The sequence below is a fragment of the Tiliqua scincoides genome, chromosome 3, assembly GCF_035046505.1.
Source record: "Tiliqua scincoides isolate rTilSci1 chromosome 3, rTilSci1.hap2, whole genome shotgun sequence".
Classification (NCBI taxonomy): domain Eukaryota; kingdom Metazoa; phylum Chordata; class Lepidosauria; order Squamata; family Scincidae; genus Tiliqua; species Tiliqua scincoides.
This window is the reverse complement of record NC_089823.1, coordinates 207,888,405-207,912,492: the sequence shown is the minus strand read 5'-3', so window position 1 is coordinate 207,912,492 and position 24,088 is coordinate 207,888,405. Positions and strand designations below refer to the sequence as shown.

General features: G+C 43.0%; 1 long non-coding RNA gene across 1 annotated transcript in view; it reads left to right on the top strand.

Moving 5' to 3' along the window:
• LOC136643597 (uncharacterized) overlaps window positions 1-23,829 on the top strand; it is a 52,219-nt gene extending 28,390 nt beyond the window's left edge. The window contains exons 2-3 of the long non-coding RNA XR_010794033.1: window positions 22,617-22,685; window positions 23,715-23,829. This is a non-coding gene — a long non-coding RNA (uncharacterized lncRNA). The remainder of the gene's footprint in view (window positions 1-22,616; window positions 22,686-23,714) is intronic.
• The last annotated feature ends 259 nt before the right edge of the window (window positions 23,830-24,088 follow it).

Below are 24,088 nucleotides of genomic sequence, written 5' to 3'. Positions count from 1 at the left end.
TGCATAGGATTGGGCTCACAGGCTACAATCCTACCCACACCCACCTACCCTGCCCATTGACCACAATAGGACTTACTTCAGAGTAGATTCACTTGGTGGAACAGGACTGGCTCCCTCTTATGTAACTATTTTATTTTAATTTAATTATTTATAATTATTTATTTTAATTTGCTCGATGATGTCACTTCTGGCCATGACATCACTCCCAATGGGTCCTGGAGAGGTTGTCATTCTAAAAAGTGGGTCCCGGTGCTAAAAGTTTGAGAACTGCTGCAATAAGGTGTTAGTAAGTTGACACGGGGTGTGTGAGTGAGAGACTCTACAAGTTTTCAAAATCACTAAAATCAGAGTTTGGAGGAATAAAACCATCATGTTATATATCAATCAATGTGTAATTTCATGCAGAATGCAATGAAACAATCCACATTGAAATATCTGTGTTATAACAAAAGGTGCAGCCAAAAACTGGTGGGGCAGGGCAATGGTACATCACCATGCCCACTATATGGGGTGACGTGCAGGCCTCCTGCACCGGGTGACTCGAATCCTAGTGACGCCACTGCCTGCACTGGTGCTAGGGCTCAGTGCTGGCACTGGGCAATTTTAGGATTGAGCTCTAAATTGCTCTATGAACTACTTTCTTTTTTGAAAAGAGGTATATAAATATTCTACCACTGTGTCCAGCGGGGCTGGGAAGCAACTGGAGGTCTCCTCAGGGGGAAAGGGACTTACGTCCTGTTCCCCTGGGGAAATCCCCAAGCCCTGCAATGGGGCTTCTCAAGTCAGTGCCAGCTATTTTGCTGGTGCAGACTTGAAAGACACTGTGTCGGGCCTTCCAGCCTGTCACAGAGTTCAACATCTAGCAGAGCAGAACTCCGCTGGTCTCACCCCCACAAGCCCTGGTTCCTCCCCCTACCCCCAGAGTCTACACCATCGCCCAGTGGCCTCATTTACCCTTGGTGGCAGTACGTCTTCCTATTGCTCATGTTGGTCCCATCACGTGACCAACACCAGCACACCTTTCTTGCCAGGTGCCGTAAACATGCATTCTGGCACGTTTACAGCACCCTGCGCCAGGGGCAGGGCTCAGTGCCGGCTATGGGCAACTTTAGGATTGGGCCCTAAATTGCTCTATGAACTACTTTTTAAAAAGAGGTATATAAATATTCTTAATAATAATAATATTACAGTTGGTATTATATAATTAACCTGTGAGTGAAGAAGAATGCATTGGGATAGCAGACAGGGACTAGCCAATCTGTCTATATTTGACAAATAATTTACTCATGGAAAATAAACTGTCTTTTAACTATTGTTCTTTATAGGTAACAAGGCACTAAAAACTAGATTGACGTGTTCAAGTAGCTCCTTAAAATAAACGCTGAGCTTAGTTCCACTCAGTTAATATCTCCTAACATTCACCTATCTGTAGACATCTATTTTTGTGAAGTCTGAGTCACGGTAAGAGAGTTTAATTGAGGGTGCAATAGGAACAGCAGTTGGATTTCCCAGTGGAACCATTCTGAAATTCTTGTAAAAGCTGATGATAATCTCCTAATGGGCACTCAGACTGCACAGCAAAGCAAAGGACTTGTACCGCTGAAGAGCTATTTACTTTTATTTATTTATTTATTTGTCCTGTTTCCTTTCTCCGTCTACTATCAGTTGTAGGGGAATTTACAAGCATTCCAACTCTGTTGAAGGAGTTCAGGAAAGCCCAGTGCTGTGTGTGCTTGTAAATACCTTTGGAAAACAGGGGAGAGGAAAATGTGAAATATTTTGTAGCACTTGTGCTGAAAATTATGGTTTTATTCTGACAATATTGCTGCAATTAGCTTCTTTTCTGAAACGACAGTCCTTTGGTAGGTGGGAATGTTGAGGCTAATCTTCAATGGCATCTCATCAAGTGACCTTGGGAACTTATTGTTAAGTTTCAAGCTAGAGGGAATTTAGCAGCATAGCTTCCATGAATTTCAGCTAAAAGGTATGGATGCATTCCTCAGTGAGCCTTGAAATTTCTCAGCTTTGGTGTCCCGTCCCGTCCCGTCCCGTCCCGTCCCCCCATAGTGCTTCCCTTAGTTATCATACTAACTGGACTTAATTTAGTTTCTTTTTTCATTGTTCTAATCTGAAAAGCACTGAATTTGCAGTGTGTATTAAAAAAACTGAGCATCCTAAGGATGAACATTATTCTCTTATTGCCAAGGTGATGTTCAAAATGACCAGGCAAGATTCACATGGAACAACTGTGTCACGTGAAGTTTAGGGTAAGAACATTTATTCAGGCCATTATTTGAACTGTGCCCACCCAGTGCTTGGTTCTCTGACCATTACCCCTTGACAGGCGCATGCATGCTGGGCCCCTCATGTAGACTTCTTGCTAGGCAGGTGGGGGAAAGAATAGAAATTGAAGTAGGCTTTCAGGGGGTTCAAAAGAGTGACTCATTTTGGATCACCCACAAACTGGGCCACCTCGCTGTTTATCCCCAGGTCAGATATGTTACTTCTGTCACCACCACCAATAGGACAGTCATCTCTACCAACAGCATGTGGGCGAGACAATGTGCAAACTTTACCAAAGCCTCTCTAAATAGATGATTATGGATGATCATGGTTACAGCAGGCATTCCTCAAAACACATAAATCCGAGTTCCAATTATACTCTAAACCGCTGTTTAGATTATATGAACGAAACTTGGGGTTGCACTCTTCCTCCTGCTCTCCTCTTTGTGAGTCGAAGCTTCTGTTTTCACTTTTGACATAACCACGGTTTCCCATTATGTACAAAGTTGGAGCTGTAGTTATTAAAAGCAAACCAGGACCAAAAACTGATTTTATATCCTGGTTTGTTAACTAGAGGAGGGAGAAGCCACAGCTCCCTGAGTTCCATAACAGGAAGCAGTGATTTAGTCCAAAGTGAAAATGGAAATTTTTGGTCCCCTCCTTTTGTGCATGAAAGAGGAAGGGGGAGAAGTTCACATATTCCAAGCAATTCCTAAGGCTCACTGTGGCTTAGTCCTGAACCATTATGGCTGAACATGGCAGTTGTATGGCATTTTCTATTCTTGCAAAGAAAATAAAGGCCCCAATCCTATGGGCCCTTTCAACAAATGTTCTGTCAGCAGAAGGCCCTCTCTGTCAGCACTGCAGATGCAATGCTGATGTTTGCAATGCAGCCACCGGTGTGAATGGCTGGCAACTGCATGTGTGCACCACGGGAGTACCCAGCCACTGCTAGAGGAAATACTTTGGTGAGCGTAGGCAGTGGGTGAATGGGGGGAGTAATAGGGCATTTCAAGGGAGGTGCATTGGTAGGAGTGGGCAGTAGACAAAGAGGGGGAGTAACACAGCATTTCAAGGGTGGAACCAGGGGCATGTCAGTGGAAGGTGGATCTGGTGGCAGATCCATGCACGCTAGCTCTTATCCCCCATTTTTCTGCCCGCCTTGCCCCTTGCCCCAAACTCTCTTCAGACTTTTTTTTTTTTAAGGTTGCAGCGTGCAGCATTTTCTCTGTTACTCCAGAATTTTTTGGTCTTGGCATTTCATGAGTACCTGTTATTTGCTAAAGACTACCTTTTCCATCTTTGGTGCAGTGAAGCTATCACAGTCCAATTTCGCGTAGGCACAGTTATAAACAAAACAGTGCTGACAAGCAGGCAACACAATACAGATTCAGGATCATTTGAAGTTCTTCCTGGAACTTCTGTGGGTGTCAGCTGAGGCCAGGAGTCATCTGGGAAAATTAGATGGATGGTAAATGTATTATCACTCCTCATTCTGATCCCGGAAATATCCCTGACAGGCAGCCCTTCTCTTCCTGTGTAACGGCAGAAGTGAAACAACTGTTTAACAAACCTGACATATCCTCATTCCTGGTCTCCAATTCCCCACTGCCGTTTTTAGCAAATCATATTTATGACCAGGGAGCACTTGTAAAAAATTTTTATTATTAGGAGCAGCATCTGTACCTTAATATTCTGTGTCTTTGAATGGGTACAGGTGGCTTCAGGAAGATGGGTGTTCTTTTTTAACACTACTTCAAACTGACGTCTCTACAGCTGCTCTTTCCACTTAAGGAACTACTGCGTCTGAGTTTTGTTTTCAGTTTCAGTAGCACAATTGGGGAAGACTGTGACCTACATTTGCCTCTTGTTAAAGAACCCCGTTAAAGGTCCTGCAAACTCCACATTTAAAGCTCTTGTGAGTTTTTGTTTTGTGAGGAATAATTTCGGGACTGGAATGGATATTGCATAATGTGATTCGTAAAAGACTTTCCATTTCTGTCTGTCAGAGGAACTCCTTGTGGATCCCGACCACTTCCTCTCAGGCTCAAGGGGGCTTCAAAGATGTGTGTGATTAAAGAACTGAGTAGCAGTGCAGCCCTGTGGCTGATGTGTGTGACGGAGCGCAAGATGTTGGGTTCAGTTGGAAGTAATTGTAGTAATTTTTTAAAAGACAGAGAAGAAATTAGAGCCACTAACTTAAGGCTTTCTTACATGGGAAGGGAAAAGTCAGGTGGATGAAACCAGAGCAGGTCCTCTGATGTACCAGGCAGCACCTGCTCCCCGCCCTGGCCAAGCATCCAAACTGCTAGTTATAGAAAGAGACAAAGAATAGGCTTAAAAACACGGACCAGTTTCATTTTTATGTGCTATTTGAGTATGATGGCAACATTTCTGAACTCTTCTACATTGTTAGATCATTGATTGATTGATTTTCTTATGGAAAGTATTGAACTCAGAACAATGGTCATTCATTTCATAGCCATTTGAATAAATTACATTGCTCAGTTATGCCTCCTCCCTGTTAGACCGAATGCCTGTTGAAAGGTGCTTCTCGGGGGAAAGCATACTTTAACAGTCTGTATTTCATGTATCCTCTCAACCACTCTGTGGTTCTAAAACATTCCTTTCCTAACTAGGTTGACTCCTCCCCCATTAAGATTATTATTATTATTAGCAATATTTGCTCTATATACTGTACCACTTTTCAGCAAAAAGTTCACAAAGCTACATATGTACAGAAGGAAATGCAAAGAATGCAAAGAAAAATGCAAAGAATAAAATAGTGACACTGAAGCTCTGTAGTAAAACTCAGAGTGGGCTGGAGTGGTGAAAGTTCACTAAAAAACAAAGAAGCGCTTCAAGGAACAGTAATAGTTGAAGATCTTAAAGTACCCAGGAGTGTGAAAAACAATGTTCTTGATCAGGATGTCTTCTGGGTTCAGCTGCAAAATTCCCTGAAGATTCTAAAGCCAATTGCTGCAGCAATCACTGCATCTGAATCAGATAGTGCACTTTTGTCAGAAATTCCAAATCTAATGACCAAGATAAAAACAACTGTTTTTTAAAATCTCAGTATATCTTCACTTACAACTATAGGAGAAAGTAAAGTGATTATTTAAAAAAGGGAAGAATTTTGTGGCCATCCAATTCATGCTGCTGCAAATCTGCTGGATCCAAGATTCAAAGGTGGAAATATAAGTGTTGATAGCACTGTGACTGCATTTGACTGGATTACAAAACAAGCATCACATTTAGGACTTGAGGTTGGGAAGGTACTTTTAAATGTTGCAGAATATAGAACATCTTCAGGGATTTGGTCTAGGAATGCAATCTGGAATTCTGCCAAATTCCTTCTGCAACACGGTGGCAAGGTCTTTGCACAACACAGCCTCTGACTCCTCTTGCTTCTTCAGATTTCTCCATCTTCTGCAGCATGTGAAAGAATCTGGTCTATGTTTCGAAACACTCACACTAAATCAAGAAATAAGCTGACATGTGAAAGGGTAGAGAAGCTTGTTTCAATCTAGGCAAATTTCAGTTTTTAGAAGTCCATAATAACTGTGATAATGACAAACAGAGTAGCTGCAGAAGCAGAGACTAATACTGATAATTACAGCTCAGAAAATTTCTGATTAAATTTCATGCCCATTCATTGAAACTTAGTCCCACTCCCTTCTATACACTTCCCTCCTCTTCAATTCTTTTTATGAGAATGGGTTTTTTATTTTTATTTAATACTGTGGAGAGAAAATAAAAATAATTGTTACTTCTGAATTTTTAAAAATTGTTTTGTGGAGGTTTTCTTGTCTGTTCCACATAAACTAGTAAACAGTTCAGGAGATTGTTGCTCCATTTGTTACAATTACAAATAAATATTATTTAAAAAGTAAATTGTTTTTGTAATAATTGTTTGGATACACTATATTTTTAATTTGGTAGTTGTGATAATTTTATGCCAAGTCAAATTTTCCATAGTCATATTTTATGTTCCTAAAGTAACAGAATGACTTTCAATCTGGAAAAGAAAAAAAAAAGTGCTAATGTAGCATTTTTTCCAAAAATTTTCATTTTTTCCCCAGAAAAAACTGGGTTTTTCCAAGCTTCAAAATTTCTGGAAATTTTACATCTCTGCTCACAAGTAGGCAAGCGTGCCTTGGTTCCTGGTCAAGTTGGGCACAGGGGAGTTCAAAGCTAGCTGCATGGTCCCGATCTGATGAAAGTGGAGCTCAACAAATGCTCCAGAAGGCAGCCTCCCCCCCAAAAAGAATAAAACAGAGGCTTCGGCAGGGTGAGTCCTGATAGTGCTATGCTTACTCTCCCCCCCCCCAAGCCTGGATCCCCCACAATCTTCCTAATGACCAAAACGCTGGAAATTGTGGCTTTTAGGAATAATACCATCATGTTATATATCATTTTATGCAGAATTTCATCCATTGCTTGTGAGGAAATATTCACTGCATTTATTTTCTGGCCATTATTATCATTCATTTCATGTCATGACTATTATTATCTCTGTCTCACCTACCTCACAGGGTTGTTGTGAGGACAAAATAAGGGGAGGAACCATGTATACCACCCTGAGCTGCTTAGAGGAAGGGTGGTATAAAAATGTGAATTAATTGATTAATAATATAATATAATACAGTTAATTAATTACGTGGTATGGGGTGACAAAATTTTATGGGTCCCAGGTGTCAAATGACCTAGCTGTGCCTCTTGATCATTGTGACGTTTGCGACACTCGTAGGCCAGTTTAGTGGGTCTGCACAGCCTAACCTGTAGTTAGGATTGCACTCTTAGCCATGTTTTGCAGCCTGCAAAGTGCTGAATCAACATTGTCAGTTTGTGATTGTGGATCTCCCTTACTGGATGGGAGCAAATGAGTCCATTGTGCACATGGGTATACAAAGTGGATGCTCTCATGCATAGCTTCCACTGTGCCACCATCTCATTGTGCTGAGGCACTCTTCTGAGCAATGGTATACATTCACTTGGTTGCTCAAGTGTAGCTGATTATGCTAATATGGTGTGGCATCGACAATAAATTACACCTATGTTCTTCATAGCTTTAATGAGTAGTTAAGTCAAAAGAGAGTTCATTAGCTCATCCCAATACACTTTCTCCAGGTTTCCTACTGAAACACTGTCCCAGAAAAAGAATTATTACAGAATTGTTGGGGTTGCTAATCATAGTTTGCAGGCTGAACTGAGGCTTTAGCTGCACAGTGTACTGAGTTTGAAGAAAGGAACATCACATGGATATTCAACACCTTCAAAAAAATGTTCAAAATAATATTTTTTATGCGTGAGAAATCTTATTTGTGTTGCACATCAAAGCTGAGCTAACAGTGAAAATTTGAAATCACAGTGAAATCACAGAGAATTCTGTGAATTCTCATTTTCAATAAAAAGGCACATTTGCTTTTGTGAAAGTTGTGCATTGACTCTCCAAGCGCACTCATTCTTTATGAACATGGTTGATAGCAAAAAGAACTGGGAGTGTGTGAACATGTGTGTACGCACACAATTATATATCCAAACTGTGGATTGGGACCTACCAGTGGGTCATACACCTATTTTTGGTGGATTGCAAAAAGTTTCTGAAATATATTTTTTAAAAAACCATTGCAAGCACCCTTGCCCAGTTTGCAGGAGAAAACTGCAGTCCAGAAGAAGAGACCACTTTTCATGGCTGGAATGCTAACCTGTGATATGAGGTAATCTTCACACCCCCAAATTAAATTTTCTCTAGTAATTGGTGTGCCATAGATCACTTGTGAACCCAGTTTCAGCCTTTCGTCTGGCCTGTAAGTCCCCAACAGTACATCTTGCTCTCCAGTTCAGCTTTCAGTTCAGCTTCAACACTGAAATGACTGTAAAGGTTTGAGGGAACATAAGAACAGCCCCACTGGATCAGGCCATAGGCCCATCTAGTCTAGCTTCCTGTATCTCACAGCAGCCCACCAAACAGGAAGAGAATAATTCTAGGAGAATATTTCTAGGGAGAGAATAGCAAAATAACTACACATACATACTCTGTGTAAGGTCTCTAGCAGCCTCAGGAACACAGGACCCTGATTATTATTAATAAATTATTAATTAAAAATATTTCTCTCTCAATCTCTTTTGTTGTCTAGTAAAGCTGTGTGGGTCACAATAGATTGTCATTTTAAAAAGTGGGTCCTGGTGCTAAAAAGTTTGGGAAGCACAGAGATATATGATAATTAATTACATTGATTGCCATGAGTATAGAGTGCAAATGTTCCCTTCCACCAAGGAGGCCTCTGGAGGCTAAAACTCCTCTGTAGGATGCAGAGGATGCCACATTGACTGCGCACTGTATTGCTGCGCAGAGAGTAGAGTAGGATTGGGTGGTCAATTGTCTCCTTCTTGCTAATTTCATAGGATCAAGCCAAGAAATACCCTTGTCTGCAACATCAGAAAAAAAAACAACAACTTAGGAGGCTATCTGTTTATGAAGGACAGTATGTCTTGGAGCTCAAAGAGAAGATGGGAGAATTTTTGTTTTTCCTTTATCAGTTTGCTTTCCTCAAAGTGTGTTGTGAACATCTCCTGGTATCCTCGATCTGTGCAAGTTATTGTGTCCGACAAGCTCCGTGAGAAAATATAGTTTGGAAGCAATGGACTCAATATGACACACACATCCCCCCCTTCCCGAACTTACTGCTTCTTTAATCCACTTGCTGAACGTTTGGTTTTCTGTGGAAGGCAGCAGTTAATTTGAAATGCAGACAAAAATAACTAGAGCACTAAGGATCTGTTTTCCTTGGCTGCACTTTGCTCTGCATGCTTAGCACCACAGTACCCAAAAGGCTGGTGGCTTCCTGCCAAACTGTAATATTTCCTTTTGCTGTTGTTCATAAAGGCATTCAGGAAAACAGTTGAGCACAATAAGGGCCTTCCTGTTCCGGGCAGGCGTGTGAACCACCCAGTAAACTTGGAATGAGTCATCTGAATGAACTGTGAATTCCCTTTCATTTGCAAATCTTCCCTCTCAGCAGCAGCTGTGGTGGTTTTGAAAAACACGGGAACCCCAGATAGTTGAGCTCAGGATGGCCTGGACAGATTAGCCTTTTCCCAAAGAAACTCCTTCCCCTGTCTTTCAAAGCTCCAGAACATCCCCATCTTTGCAGAAATAAATGTCTGTACAAGAAAACGGCACACCGTTCTTCTTTGGGGCTTGGACAAACAGTGCCTGTAGTTTCAAACTATTTGTGAGCAGAATTCTTCAAGAGAAGCTGTGCTAAAAAGGAAACCACATTCAGAGGCTCTTATTTATCTAGCCCTCTTGTGATGCATCACAAGGCTTGGAGTACCTATAGGGGACCTTAGGTTGTTCCGTGAGACAATGCTTTAGTCCTTGTACTGACCAGGTGCTGGTGTTGACCTTTAAAGCCCTTCATGGTTTGGGGCCAGGTTATTTATGGAACCACCTTCTCCCATATATTCTGGCCTGCCCTCTTAGGTCAGCTGAGAGAGCTTTCTGAAAGGCCCACCTTTCTCCCAAGTGAGGGGGATGGTGGTGCATGGGCTCGCCTTCTCAGTAGTAGTGCCACAATTATGGAACTTCCTACCAGAGAACGAAGATCTACCCCCTCCCTTATGGCATTTCAGAGAGGGCTCAAAACATTTTTGTTCTGTCTGGTGTTTGGGTGATAGGTTGTTTGCATCCTGTGCCTCTGTGGTAGTTCCTTGGTTGTAAATAGTTGTCTGCCTCTGAATGGTTTTATTTTTTTTGTGTGTGATTTTATTTATTGTTTTATATATTGTATGTTTTAGCTGGTAATTGTAAGCCGCCTTGGGCATCTCTTTTGGCAGAGGAAAGGCGGGATAATAATCTAATGACCGAGTGAATAAATGCTCAAGTTTTCTTTTGCATCACATTAAAATCAAATTTTGCAAGCCAGTGCTGTGAAAAGGTACAGAGAACCTTCCAGGAATTTGAATGATACTAGCTATGGCAATTTTGCCTTGGTTAATATTTTAGACCAAGACCAAATCTTTTGGGACTTTAATCAAAGGAATGCTAGGCCAGAATACTCCTAATGCCAATAAAATACTCCTAATAATATGTAGAATAGCCAATTGGGGGTCCATAGGTTGCAGATCATTATGATGGATGGGTACAATCCCCCTCTCCATAGCTGGATTTTGTACACATACAAAAACCAGTACATGCAGAAATCTATCTTAGAATGCAAAATGTATTGTTTAGATCAGTGGTTCCCAAACTGTGAACTGTGGCTCTGCGGGGAGCCAAGGAAACCAGCCAGGGGAGCTACAGAATCGTTGCAAAAAACCTGCCTCCCTATACAACGTGTGCAGTGGTTCTCAAACTTTTTAGCACTGAGACCCACTTTGTAGAATAAGAATCTGTCAGGACCCACTGGAAGTGATGTCATGACCAGAAGTGACATCATCAAGCAGGAAAACTTTTTACAATCCTACGCTGCAATTCTACCCACACGTACCCAAGAGTAAACCCCATTGACTATCATTGTTAAAAGCATATACAGAGTAGTCCTTCTAAAGTACAGATCTGTCACATTTCCCCAAATGCAGTCACATGCCAGAGTAGCATCAAGTCTGACAGATTAAAAATAAAATATTGAAATGAATGAGGACCCACCTGAAATTGGCTCGCAGCCCACTTAGTGGGTCCCGACCCACAGTTTGAGAAACACTGACATATAGGATTGTAGCCCTAATGGGGAGCCGCAGCCAATGGCCCATCAGGTCAAGGGAACCGCCAGTCAAAAAAGTTAGGGAACCACTAGTCTAGATCAGTGCAACTGTCAGCAGTGGCCTCCTTACCTACTGCACACTCAATACTACTGGACATCTTTTCAGGCATTCATTCTGGGGACAATTAATAATAATAATAATAATAATAATAATAATAATAATAATACAAGTATTTGTATACCACCTTTCTTGGTCGTCAGATTTCTCCTCGGACTTTAATTCAAGGCGGTTTACATGGCAATAATCTTATGGGGAGGGCATTATCAGCTCAATCCTATCCACACTTTCCTGGAAGTAAGACCCATTGACTGTAATGGGACTTAATTCTGAGTAGCCATGCATAGGATTGGGCTGTAGTTCAGCAGCAGACACTGCCCCTGTGCTGCAAGCATGTATTCTTTAGACCAGGGGTGCTCACACTTTTTTGGCTCGAGAGCTACTTTGAAACCCAGCAAGGCCCGGAGATCTACCAGAGTTTTTTTACAATGTTCACGCCATCATAACATATAACATTTATGTGTACAATGTATGTTGGTGTACCTTGCATAACCTCATGAGCCAATATTGCACAACATAATTAACTATAAACATTTTTTGTAATTACTTGAGTTTAACTTTGATGACTTGCACTGAAGTGAATCAGCCAAGGATGCATAGTCCGGACAGTAGCTGCTGACAGCCAGCCTCAAGCACACTTCCAAATGTTCATCAGTCATGGTGGAATGGTACTTGGACTTAATGATCTTCATGTAGGAAAAGGCTGACTCACATAAATAAGTGGAGCCCTTCCTGCCTCAGGTGCTCTTATATCCCTGAGGGCCCTATTGCCTTCAAGTGGCTGCAGCTGTGCAGCACACTCTGCTGGATGCCCAGGCCTTACCCTTAAAGGGGCCACTGCTGACACCACATCTACCCCCTCACCAGATCTTCCTCAATTCCAATACAAGTTTGGGGGGGGGGGAAGCAGATCTCCATACATACCAGTGCAAAAACAGGGGAAAGGTGTGGGGGAGGGAAGATCTCTATATAGACATCACAGCAAGACCAGTGCAAAACCCCTTGCACACAGAACCAACATATGGAAGTTGGGGGGGGCAGATCTCCATACATACCAGTGCAAAAACAGGGGAAAGGTGTGGGGGAGGGAAGATCTCTATATAGATATCACAGCAAGACCAGTGCAAAACCCCTTGCACACAGAACCAACAGATGGAAGTTGGGGGGGGGGCAGATCTCCATACATACCAGTGCAAAAACAGGGGAAAGGTAAGTCAGCCCCAGCAGAGTCAACGGGGCTCACTCCCAGGGATGTGTGGACGGGAGAGAAGCCTGCCAGCGGCTCCTCTCCAGGTCTACTCATGAGTCAGTCCCAGTAGAGTCAACGGGGCTCACTCCCAGGGATGCGTGGACAGGAGCTCACTCCCAGGGATGTGTCACTCCCAGGGAGCATCACTCCCAGGACGGGGCTCACTCCCAGGGATGCGTGGACGGGAGAGAAGCCTGCGATCGACTCATTTTGCCTCGCGATCGACCGGTGGATCGCGATCGACGTACTGAGCACCCCTGCTTTAGACTATCTAAATCTGCTTTAGACTATCTAAACTAGCACCAATGCCTACTCTTCAGTTAATTTGTGAATCAGGGGAGGATACCCTGCAATGCCTACTCCCTGTCCCCCCAGCTGCAGATTTATTATCTCTGAAATGAACACTGGAAAAGACCTAGTGTTTCTTCTGCATGAAATAGTACTTTGAAGAAAGACTGATTTTTTAACTAGATGATATTGCACAATTTTGAATATTCAAACCAATTTCTCCTACAGGTTGACCTTCCCCTACACTGCATCTAAATCAGAGTTACAATGTCATGATCCTCAGCTACTTTTGCAAACGCTTTGGCTTATTAAAGCATGTGCTTACATTTGTGCCTCAGAAATGTATATCTGGGCAACATAAAAAAAAAAAACTTAGATATTGTTAGGATTCTTAAGTGCCCATGTTTATTCGGTTCTTTGTAGCAAAAAATAACTATTTATATAGTTGGATTCTCTTGCCTCAAATGAAGGCTGTAGAATTTAAGCCAAATTCAGCAGGAAGGAGAAAAAAGTTTCCGTGTCCCCTGCATGCTATTAAAAGTGGAAAATGAGATAATTCTCCATCAAAGATAAAAATTAAATACATTTATCTTCAGTTCAGTTTTCATTTAACACTTAGCAATGGAAGAGTGTGCTCAATTACGATGATACGAGTGACATGTTATACGAAATGCGGTTCATTTTATTTAGCATAATCCCTTTCTGCTCCAAATAGATGTGTGCAGGCTTCTTACACATGTTCCAGGTGCCCCCAAAGCCTTGGTAGATTTGTTCTTCAGTTGCAGTACATGAGCAATGATTGCCACAGGATCTCCAGCTCAATTTTGCTGCTTTGCTTTTCAAAAACTTCTTCGTCCCACTCCCCAATAGGAAAAATAGTTGACCTCTTTTCACAGGATTACTGCTTTAACTCCCCAATCCTATCCTCTGCCACTCACACCAATGCCTCATGGAGGTTCACATTCCATCAGGGAGGGAGCAATGAGAGTAAGCCCCTTGATGTCTCCTTAGCCCCATGTCAGCTCTATAGCTGGCATAAGTTTCAGGAGAGTAAGCAGGCAGTATGGGCCAAAGTGAGGCGGATCGGATTCTGTGTATGTATTTGCCACGAAGATCCACCCTCTCTGGCCCAGTCCCCTCCTGCTTTCACCCTCCCCTCCCACAACATGACCTCCCCTGCGTGGATGTACCAACACCAACCCGGTTTGATGGCCATAGCAGCGCTCCTCAGATGCTGCTGCAACTTTGTAACTATGGCTCAGAATGGCCTGCTGGCAGCACACTTTGTGGGACATCATAAAGCCATTTACAGGCAGTCCAGATGACTGGGCCATAAACATATCTTATGGCAGCAGCTCTTAATTCTCTTGCTAATGCTTGGCTCACCACTTGACCAGAACTTATGGGCAAGCAGGGCCTCCCCCAGCAGACACACTAGATGTAATAGGCAGACACATTAGATGAAACATATCTTGCATGAGTGGGGCCTGTGTATTTGTTTTTGTAAATGGAAATAGCAGCTACCCAGGGCTACCCTGAACTAGGCTGGAAGTGAAGCAGGGAAGCTTGAATCGTTTGAACACACTGTTGTCCACATTTGTATCTGCTCAGGTGACTATTTGTCTTTGAAGAAAGCTCCTATTGGTGTCAACTGGAGATTTCCAACCACAGCAAATAGTCACAAGCAGGACATGATCCAGATTGAGATTGCAGTTAAGCAAGGGATTAAAGGTGCCCTCCCCCACTGTGGTCCTGATCCAGATTGGTACCCCATGTGGCTACTATTCACATTTAACAAAGCAAACAGGTCTTAGGATGCAATCCAGCCCTTGACTTGGGTCTTATGTGCCATAAGGCACATTTGCACCTTCTCAGGAGTTGGCTTGGCTGACACGCAGAGGCGTGCTGGCCTGTGGAGGCTGGAAGAACGGGTCCAATGCCTTGTGTGGGCCAATGAAATGTTCTGAAGTAGGCGGGAAGGGGTGGGGAGGAGGCGGGGGAGTTCCTGGGCAGGGGGAGGGTGGGCAGTGGGCAGCCCTGGGGGCGGGCAGGCGGGGAGTGGGAGGTGGGGCTGGGATCTGGCAGTTATGCTGGATCCCAACCCCTGGGGAGGTCGGAGTGGCTTCAAGCTGCTCTGCTCTCCTTGAACCTGTGCCACCTCTTGAGGTGGCACAAGTCCAAGGTTACCCATAGGGGAAAAGGCGCCTTTTCCAGAGGTAAGGGGAAAAGTTTCCCCTTGCCTGTGGCTGAGCTGCTTTTGGCCCCTATCCTGCACTGGATACAGCACAAGCCTCCTGGCTTGCCTGTTCCAACACAGGGTAGGATAGTGCCTTGTGTGTTGCACATTGCTAATTATTTATGTCAGAGATGTGTGATGTGTAGTATGCAGGTGCTTGCTTTTATAGTTCATTTATATTACATTGATTTTATATTTACATTATTATAATGGTCTTTATACCATCGGTATAAACAAACGCATCAGTAAAGCAGCTACCACGTTTTCCAGACTCACAAAGAGAGTCTGGTCCAACAAGAAGCTGACGGAACATACCAAGATCCAGGTCTACAGAGCTTGCGTCCTGAGTACACTTCTGTACTGCAGCGAGTCATGGACTCTTCGCTCACAACAGGAGAGGAAACCGAACGCTTTCCACATGCGCTGCCTCCGACGCATTCTCGGCATCACCTGGCAGGACAAAATTCCAAACAACATAGTCCTGGAACATGCTGGAATCCCTAGCATGTATGCACTACTGAAACAGAGACGCCTGCGTTAGCTCGGTCATGTCGTGAGAATGGATGATGGCCGGATCCCAAAGAATCTCCTCTATGGAGAACTCGTGCAAGGAAAGCGCCCTACAGGTAGACCACAGCTGCAATACAAGGACATCTGCAAGAGGGATCTGAAGGCCTTATGAGTGGACCTCAACAAGTGGGAAACCCTGGCCTCTGAGCAGCCCGCTTGGAGGCAGGCTGTGCAGCATGGCCTTTCCCAGTTTGAAGAGACACTTGGCCAACAGTCTGAGGCAAAGAGGCAAAGAAGGAAGGCCCATAGCCAGAGAGACAGACCAGGGACAGACTGCACTTGCTCCCAGTGTGGAAGGGATTGTCACTCTCGAATTGGCCTTTTCAGTCACACTAGACGCTGTTCCAGAACCACCATTCAGAGCGCGATACCATAGTCTTTTGAGACTGAAGGTTGCCAACATAACAATAATGGTCTTTATTATTTTCCCTTGAAATCCTTCCTTCAGCTTCTGATGTTTTAATTTTACCTTCAATGAAACTCTTCTTTCATATGAAGAAACTGTTGCATTGTTTCAAGCCAGTATATTAACAACAGGTTTAACCCAGCGATGTCAGCTTTTTTCAATCAAGTATGAGCTGGGCTGGTTTTAGATTTCTCTCTCTCTCTCTCTCTCTCTCTCTCTCTCTCATACACACACACACAGAGAGGGGGGAATCCATTTGCTTTTCCTTAGAATGCACATGGTGGGAGGTCAGAAAGATTACAACACATACTGTCAAGTGGATGCCCAGAAGTTCTGTGCAATTCAGAATAGTTTTGACAAAAATGAGACAGAAGCAGAAGGCTCTGTTCATGTGCCTGACTTAGATTATTCCTTTATTACTTTCCCAACTGATGCAATCTTGAGCTATTTTCCACTTCTTAAATAGTTCTTTTTCTACCTTCTTATTTTTCTTCCTCTGTACTTCCTATAACTTGGTGCATGTGTGTTTTTCAGTTACTTAAATAATGAAGATATCGGATACATAGCTGCTTCCTTTTCTTGTGCTGCAGAATATCACTTATGTCAGGAATGCAGAATGGAAAATTCCTTGGGGACAGTAAGAGTAAATCACTTTGCCTCGATGGTTGGGGGGGGGGCCAGATTCCCTGTGGAATCCAAATAAATAGCAGGATCCGTTCCATTGAGCAATCTGTCACCAGCGTCCCTGACTATGCAGCTTGTTCCAAAGTGATACTGGGTGGCTGTTATTTAGATTTGTACTCTAATATATGTCTGCTACTGTGTGGAGTGCTGCATTTAGCTGCCTGCAGGGGAGTAAGTGATCACGGAAACTGTGCTTTGAATATAATCCTAAAAATGAAATCCCAAACAAACCAAGAAAGCTTTAATGAATACTGCAATTGTGGGTAAGGGGAGGCATTCTCATTGGTGGATTTTTTTTCTTTGCTCCTTTTTACAGCCTCCTACTGTGTACAAAGCGCCTTCCCGCCTCTCTCTGAAGGGAACAAAGGCCATTGTTCATTTGCATACACTAATTAATTTAATTATATGCAAATTCAAAATTGCCTACTGGTCAGCAGCACTGAGGTTAAGTGCTGCTGTGTGCATGTATTTAGAGAATTAGAAAAAGAAAAAGTGGGAGCCAATATATCTAGGCAGTTCAATTTACAAGTGATACACTGAAGTGCAAACAGCTGAATTTCAGCATATATTCAGGATCTACCATAAATGCTGTCCTAGACTGAACAATAAGACTCTGAAGTTGCATAGAATGATGTATGGAATATTATTGAGGTTCTTTAATGAGTCTGTCTAAAGAATCCATTTTTACTTTAAAAGTATTATTAGAGTGCAACCATTTCTTACAAGAATACGGTATTTGACAGTATTTCCTCATGTGTGAATCAGGGTTTGTTATCTTCAAAGAAAAGCTGTGGTATGTACCAACAAAAACTGCTATTAGTTAGGATGCCAACTGAAATTACTGATACGGAAACAGGAACACAGATATCTGTTATATATTTGATTTCTGATGTGGAGCCAACTTGGAAAATGCACAGAATCCAATACAGTAGCAGTGTAAAATGATTTTTGTCTTCACATGTAAATCTTCCATATCATGTATGTAAATGGAGATTCTTGAGTCATTCCTTTGGTGCTAGAGGTCAAGGAATCCACTTCTGAATATTAAAAACACATCCTGAGAAAAACTGGAATTAGTATGAGCTTTACAGCCCAATCCTACCTAAATCCCCCTCACTAATGCAGCTGCGCTAATGGAACGCACGCTGTTATCAGTGGGAGGGGGGAGACTGGAAAGATCTCCTCGGTGTAAATGAACATTTGCTAACTTACACTGGGGAAAGCCTTCAGCGCTGCGATGTGACTCCTCTGATCTATGCCTGCTGATTAGCAAATGTACATCCACAGCATGTAATGGCAGTGGCAAGAGAGACAGACAGGGTTAGGATAGTGAGTGCACTATCCTAGTGCACGTGAGTACTACCAATACCTCCCCTGGTCCACCTCCCTTCCCACCACATTCTATGCTGCCCACTCTCCCTTTCTCCACCTTGTTCTGCCACCACTGCTGTTACACCTGTCTTTGTAGGTCTGGCGGTGGGCCTCCAGTGCTGCTGCCCAGTGAGGCAGTGCACTTCAGTGAGGAAGTGCACTTCAAATGGCTTCCACTGGAGGACATTTTATTACAGCAAGTGACCAGCAACCCAGTGATGTGTACAGGAAGGCTCCAATCTTCCTGCCACTGCTCAGATAACACATTACTTAACACACTGCCGGGCATGCTTTCGCAGCAGCCAGAAGGCAGGTAGCACTTGCGGAACATACATTCCACTAGTGCTGCAAGTCCTTAGGACTGATTTGTATGAGCAGCTCTTACTTTCATCCTATGTAACAGGTCCACAGAGTTGTATGTAAAGGCTCTTTGTTTTCTAGTTTTATGTCTCCAAATGTAATGTTATAAAGCTTGCTGTCATAAATGAGAAGAAGGTCTTAGAGCTGCTTCCTGCACTTTGACATCTACTTAGGGAATTCTTCCCTATATCACTCCAAAAACTGAATGTCAAATCAGACATGGGCACACTGAATAGGGGCCTCTTTTAAATGTCCCTTACCCATGCAGTTTCCAAGACAGTCTGACACATGTGGAAGCTTTTGCCTGTGCAGCCAGCCCTGAGCCTGTTTACGTACCATAGTTGTGGTGCCTGGCATGTATGTAAAATGGCACCCATACAGATAACACAGATGAACATCTTTACACACATTCTCTCTCTCACACACACACACAAACGGACAGGTGCAGGAGCAATCCTGGAGGCAATGGCAGATATATGGGTAAAGGTTTGTGTGAAAAGGTGTCTGAAATCCCAGGATTCCAGTTTTAGAGATGGAAATAGTCCTACAGAAATGACAAAGAAATACCTCCCACCACTAAAACTGACAATTCTACTATTTTTTGTTGACCTGTGATAGCTGGATGTTCTAACCATGAAAGTAAAGGTGTTGCAGTTCGAGGCAAGGATGCAGGTGGACACCAAAGAGGTTAAGGAGCAAACCTTTATTCCCATTGCTAGCAATGTGTCCCAGTGGGATCTTTCCCAAAGGCTGAGCAGCAAAATACCCAGGGCTCCTAGTTTTTATACATGTCAGATTTACATGACATACAACAAGCAACCTATCTCAACAGCTTTAGCATACCACGTGAATCTCTGCTTCTGCCTGCATCTTCCACCACTCAACATGCTCTACTCTATATGGCATTTAAGAAAGCTGTGGAAAATTACTAAGTGCAAAAGTTTCATCTCTCCCTCCTTGTATTAGCTAAAAGGACACTTGCAAAAGTCTCTTTTCTCTTCCTACCACCTGTCTGTTGCGGTTAAGCTAGCAGTTTCCTGTTTTTTAACTGCAAAAGTTCTGCAAAACGACTTCTTGCGGTCGAAGCTTGTCTCTGCAACACCACTTCCTCTTTAACAGAGACACAGGGGTATGTCCAAGCATTCAGCCAAACCAAACAACCAAATACAAGGCCTACTTTAGCCAAGCCCTCTGTACATGCTCAGGACAGGCTCAAATAACTCTGCTCGTGTTCAAAATCCCAGAAATCTGGCCAGGCACTGTCACATTGGGACGCACACTTCATCACAAATTCATCAGGAGGAACAAAGCCAAGCTAAAGGCTTTCTACAATGCAAGTTCTTTAGGACTGAATGTTGTCACATCCACAGGAAGTGCATGCCAGGATAAAGAGCCTCAGAAGGCATAATCTCTGAGGAACGTTTGAAAGAATTTGGTCACTTTCCTCCTTTATTGAGAATGAAATCTATTATATTCCATTATATCCTGGAAAAGATATGGCACCCTTACTCTGGGGGGGAGGGGGATGTAATAATTAAATGAGGAAAAGGTCCATCATCACTCACCTGCTCCTGATTCTGGAGGTAGCTACAGATTATCATTTTGTCACACATGCACATTTTATTTGCATCTGAAATGTGATAAAATTCTCAGTACCACTTAGCAGGATGATACAGAACACCAGGTTGCCCTGTGATGGGTGTTCACTTGGGGTAGTTTGGTCATCTGCATGGGCTCTTGTGCTTCATCTAATAGTCTTCATTCCAGTCCTTCCCATATTCTCCCTCTTATTTAATGATACATTTCTTGATAACCATCTATTAATTTCAGAACTGCTTTTTCCTTCATTGATAAAGATGGAACCAGTATGCATTTGACAAACAAGATACGACATTCCGGGCATGTTTAGGTTTGTCATTGTAGTTGTCCAGAATACATCTTGGTAAGATATTAGGATCAGATATGACACTAGGGTTTGCATCACCCAATGTGAGAACTCATCGCGTCATTCCCATGATGAACCTCCTCCTGTACTAGTCCATATAAGATGAATTACAATATCATACACACAGCTTAAATACTGTGGCATCACTAGGGTTGGTGTAACCCCATTAAATTTATTTATTTATTTATTTATTTATTTATTTAAATGTATAACAGTACAGGTCACCCAACAAATCAGTAACCAACAAAAAACCAGTGGCCAAATTAATGACACACAACTGAATGAGAGTTCTAGTATTAGCTCTGGTACATGGAAATGAGAATTGACTGAAACTAACACCTCATTAGTTCCCTGTTATGTCATAATAACATCTCATTGGCTCTCAGAACAGTCTCATTGGTCAGTTTTAAGTGAAAGAAATTCACTTTTTGTTACATAAGGCAGTTTTGTTTTCTTTTTCTGGTCAATTGGCCATACCTTTTGATAAAATTCAACACAGTTTGTTTAATTACATTCTGCATGAAATTACCTTTCCAATTATATATAACAGAAATGTATTATTCTTAAATAAAAATTTTCCAGAAGGTTTCCAAAATTTTAGCCACTGGTGGTGTCACTCCCCTGGAGGGTGTCACCTGGTGTGGTCCATACCCCCTAATGCCACTACAGATTAGGACTGCAGGTCAATAGTGTGAGATGTTACTTTGCCACCACAGGCATGTAAGACTGGAATTTAATAAACTATTGTATTATGTATACATTCTAGTTCTCTGTATTCATTTTCCTAATTGAATTAGTCCAATAAATTCTGTTCCTCTGCTACTGTAAATTATTTATCAGTGCAGTTCCTTCTTGCAAATAGGAGCACATTCCTTTGAAATGAAATGAGTTTGGCAAAATCCATTCTAGGATTAGTCAAAAATATTAGAAAGCTTATGTTATATGAAAGAATATCTCTGTCTGGTTGGACTTTTTCTAGGTTTGCTTGTAGCATACCTAGCAAATCTTTATGTTGTCACATAGTTTGTTCAGGTTGAAATACACCACCTCATCCTCCCTCCCCCTGCCAAGTGACTGAAGCACCAGCTCTCCACAATATGAATGATCTGTATATATATAAATTACACCATTACGGCTGCTGGTGTTTAGAGATAAATGTGTCTCTTGACTGTTTGTGTGTTGCACCATCTCTCCATCAAGCACCTCAAATGGCTAAATTATAAAGTGCTTTGAATGCAAATTGAAATGGAAGCTTTAACAGAAAATTACAGTGATTATCTGAACCACCTTTGCTAGTTAAACAAATGTTTGTTCTCTGGAAAAGTGTTGCTGACAAGGAAGGATTGTCATAACAGCTATATTGCTCACAGGCTGTGGCGCTTCTCCTTGTATGAAGAATCCTGAACTAGCTGAGTGGCTCCCTGTCTAAGCAAGGAAAAAGCAAGGAACTGTGTTTTCTCCAAGTGTATTATTTATAATGATTTTCCAGAACAGAATGCAAGGTATAGGATATGTAGGATTTCTAACCAGATAGTGACTAGGTCTCATCTACAAAGTTACTCTTTCATGTTTCTTCGGATCATGACCTAGGCCAGTATTTCTCAATATTTGTCCTCTGCTTTACCACTTCACCTGGTCCGCCTATTGGAAGTACCACTGGAAGTAACTGGGAATGACATCATTGCCACTTACTTCTGGGTTGGGAGGTCAGATGTAATGCAACAAACACCAGTAAGAGGTTAAGAGCCCAATCCTGTGGTCGGCGGCACGGCTTCGTGCTGCCGAGTATAGTTGCAAAAGTGCCGCAAGGCATGTTTGCGGGGCTCACTGCCGGGCTCCTGCCTGTGCTAGCTCAGCACTGGTTCCGCGGCTTGGCACTCTCCCGGACTGCCAGGCTGCAGAGCAGCAGGCGGGGGTGGGGACGGGGGCGGGGAGGAGGCGTTCTGGGGAGGGGGGCGGAGAGAGGGCGGAGGGAGGCATGCTAGGGGGACGGAGGGCGGAGGATCTGCGGAACTCGGATCTGCAGGATCCAGGGCACTCGTACAGGGCTGCGCACCCCACATAAGCACCTTTTCCTTACCGCTGACCTTTTGGGCGGCGGCAAAGTGAGTAACCCCATTGCGGAATTGCTTACCTTACTCGGGGGAAGGGAACGAACGTCCCCTTCTCCCGCGGCCCCTCCCACGGTAGCATGGGAGGTGCTGGATTCGGCGGCAGCCCTCCTCGGTGCCGCTGAGCCTGGACGCCCCGGGCAGCTCAGGATTGGGATGCCCCTGTGGACAGGAGGGCTTTTTCAAGTGCAGAAAAGCATGTTTTGGAGCTTTGGAGAAAAAATAGGCACTTCAAATTTTCACAACAAAACCAGAAATGCCATTTTTTTTTTCTTTTCTCTTTTTAGACATTTGCAGGCATGGGGAACCCTGTGGAGGACTCCTCGGAATCTGTAGAACTCCAGCACTGGCTGCAGGTGAGTAAAAAACCCCTCCTATCCCTGACAGCAGTGTGATCCTGGGGATCGCATTGCTACCTTCCCCCCCCCCCCCCGGCACATACTTACAGTACTCCCTTAAAGGTGTTTGGGAAGCACTGCTGTAAAGCAACCTGCAGACTGCCAGTTCCATCACAAATATTACAATACAGGATTCAGGTTGCAATCCTATACATGCTTATCATTGAACTCAATGGGACTTACTTCTGTGTAGACACGTATAGGATTGTGCTGCTCTGTTTTGCTGTTTTAATACCAGGAGAGGAACTAAGACAAGCCAATAAATGATGTGAAATAGATGAAATAAATAACAGATCTTTATGGCAGGTGGCAGAGAGCTAATGCTTCCTAATCTTTAAAGTATATAGTGCATTTTGAGTTATGGATAATACATAACCCCAAGATGAGTAGATGGGTTACTGAGGCAATCTAAATGTTAATCTCTTGCTCTGTGGGAAAGATAATGTGCTGTCATAGGTGGGGCTTTCAGGGTACGTTGAGGGTGGGGCGTTCAGGGTATGTTTCAGAGAAACATTGAGGATGTTTCCGTACCTGAAGACTGTGTATGATCCTTGCTAAGAACGTTTCTTGTAAGTTTGGGTCAATGGACAACAGTCACACAGAGCTCTTTCTACAACCAACAGGAAAGAGGAAATTACCAAAATAAAGTTACGGAAAATAAAGAGGGCTGCACAAAAAAGGCTAAGAGGTTGAGACTTGATAGCATTATGGCTAACTGGCAATGTCAACTGAACCCAATGCACAAATGAGACCTGTGCAGAATGAGTTTTAACAAGAGTGAGACAAATTCGTACTTTGAATTCATTATGTCAGCTCACTGTCTTGCTGTGAGAATAGACAGTGAAGCATTAATAGCAGAGTGGAGGAGAGAGCTGCTTTTAGGGAGTGGGAAGCAATAGACTGAGTGTACTGGGGGAGTAGGGCAGGTGGGAACAAATATAGAGGCTCTTAGCCGTGTGATTCACTTGCTGAATCATCTGCCTACAGAACCACTTCTGAAGCTTGCAGCACAAAGAGTCACTGGGGGCTCTTGATGTTCTTGTGATGAGCATGGGGATTCACAAAGAAGCTGAGTCAGCTGTGCGCAAAGTGTACAGCTCAACATTACATGAGTATTTCCACCAACAGGCCATGACTACAATAGGCAGAGTGGGAAGTGAGTCCCACACTATGTGAGGTAAAACTACCTGCAAATGTGCATTGGAAGTCTTTTGAGTGAGCACAGTAATTTGCCCAACTGGAATATATATAAGGGGGTACAACAGAGTATTTTGAATAAAACCTACAAAGTTCTTAGCATTAAAGTAGCTACAAGTTGAACTCTTGACAATGGGACATCAAATTTTTGAAGTTCACCTTTC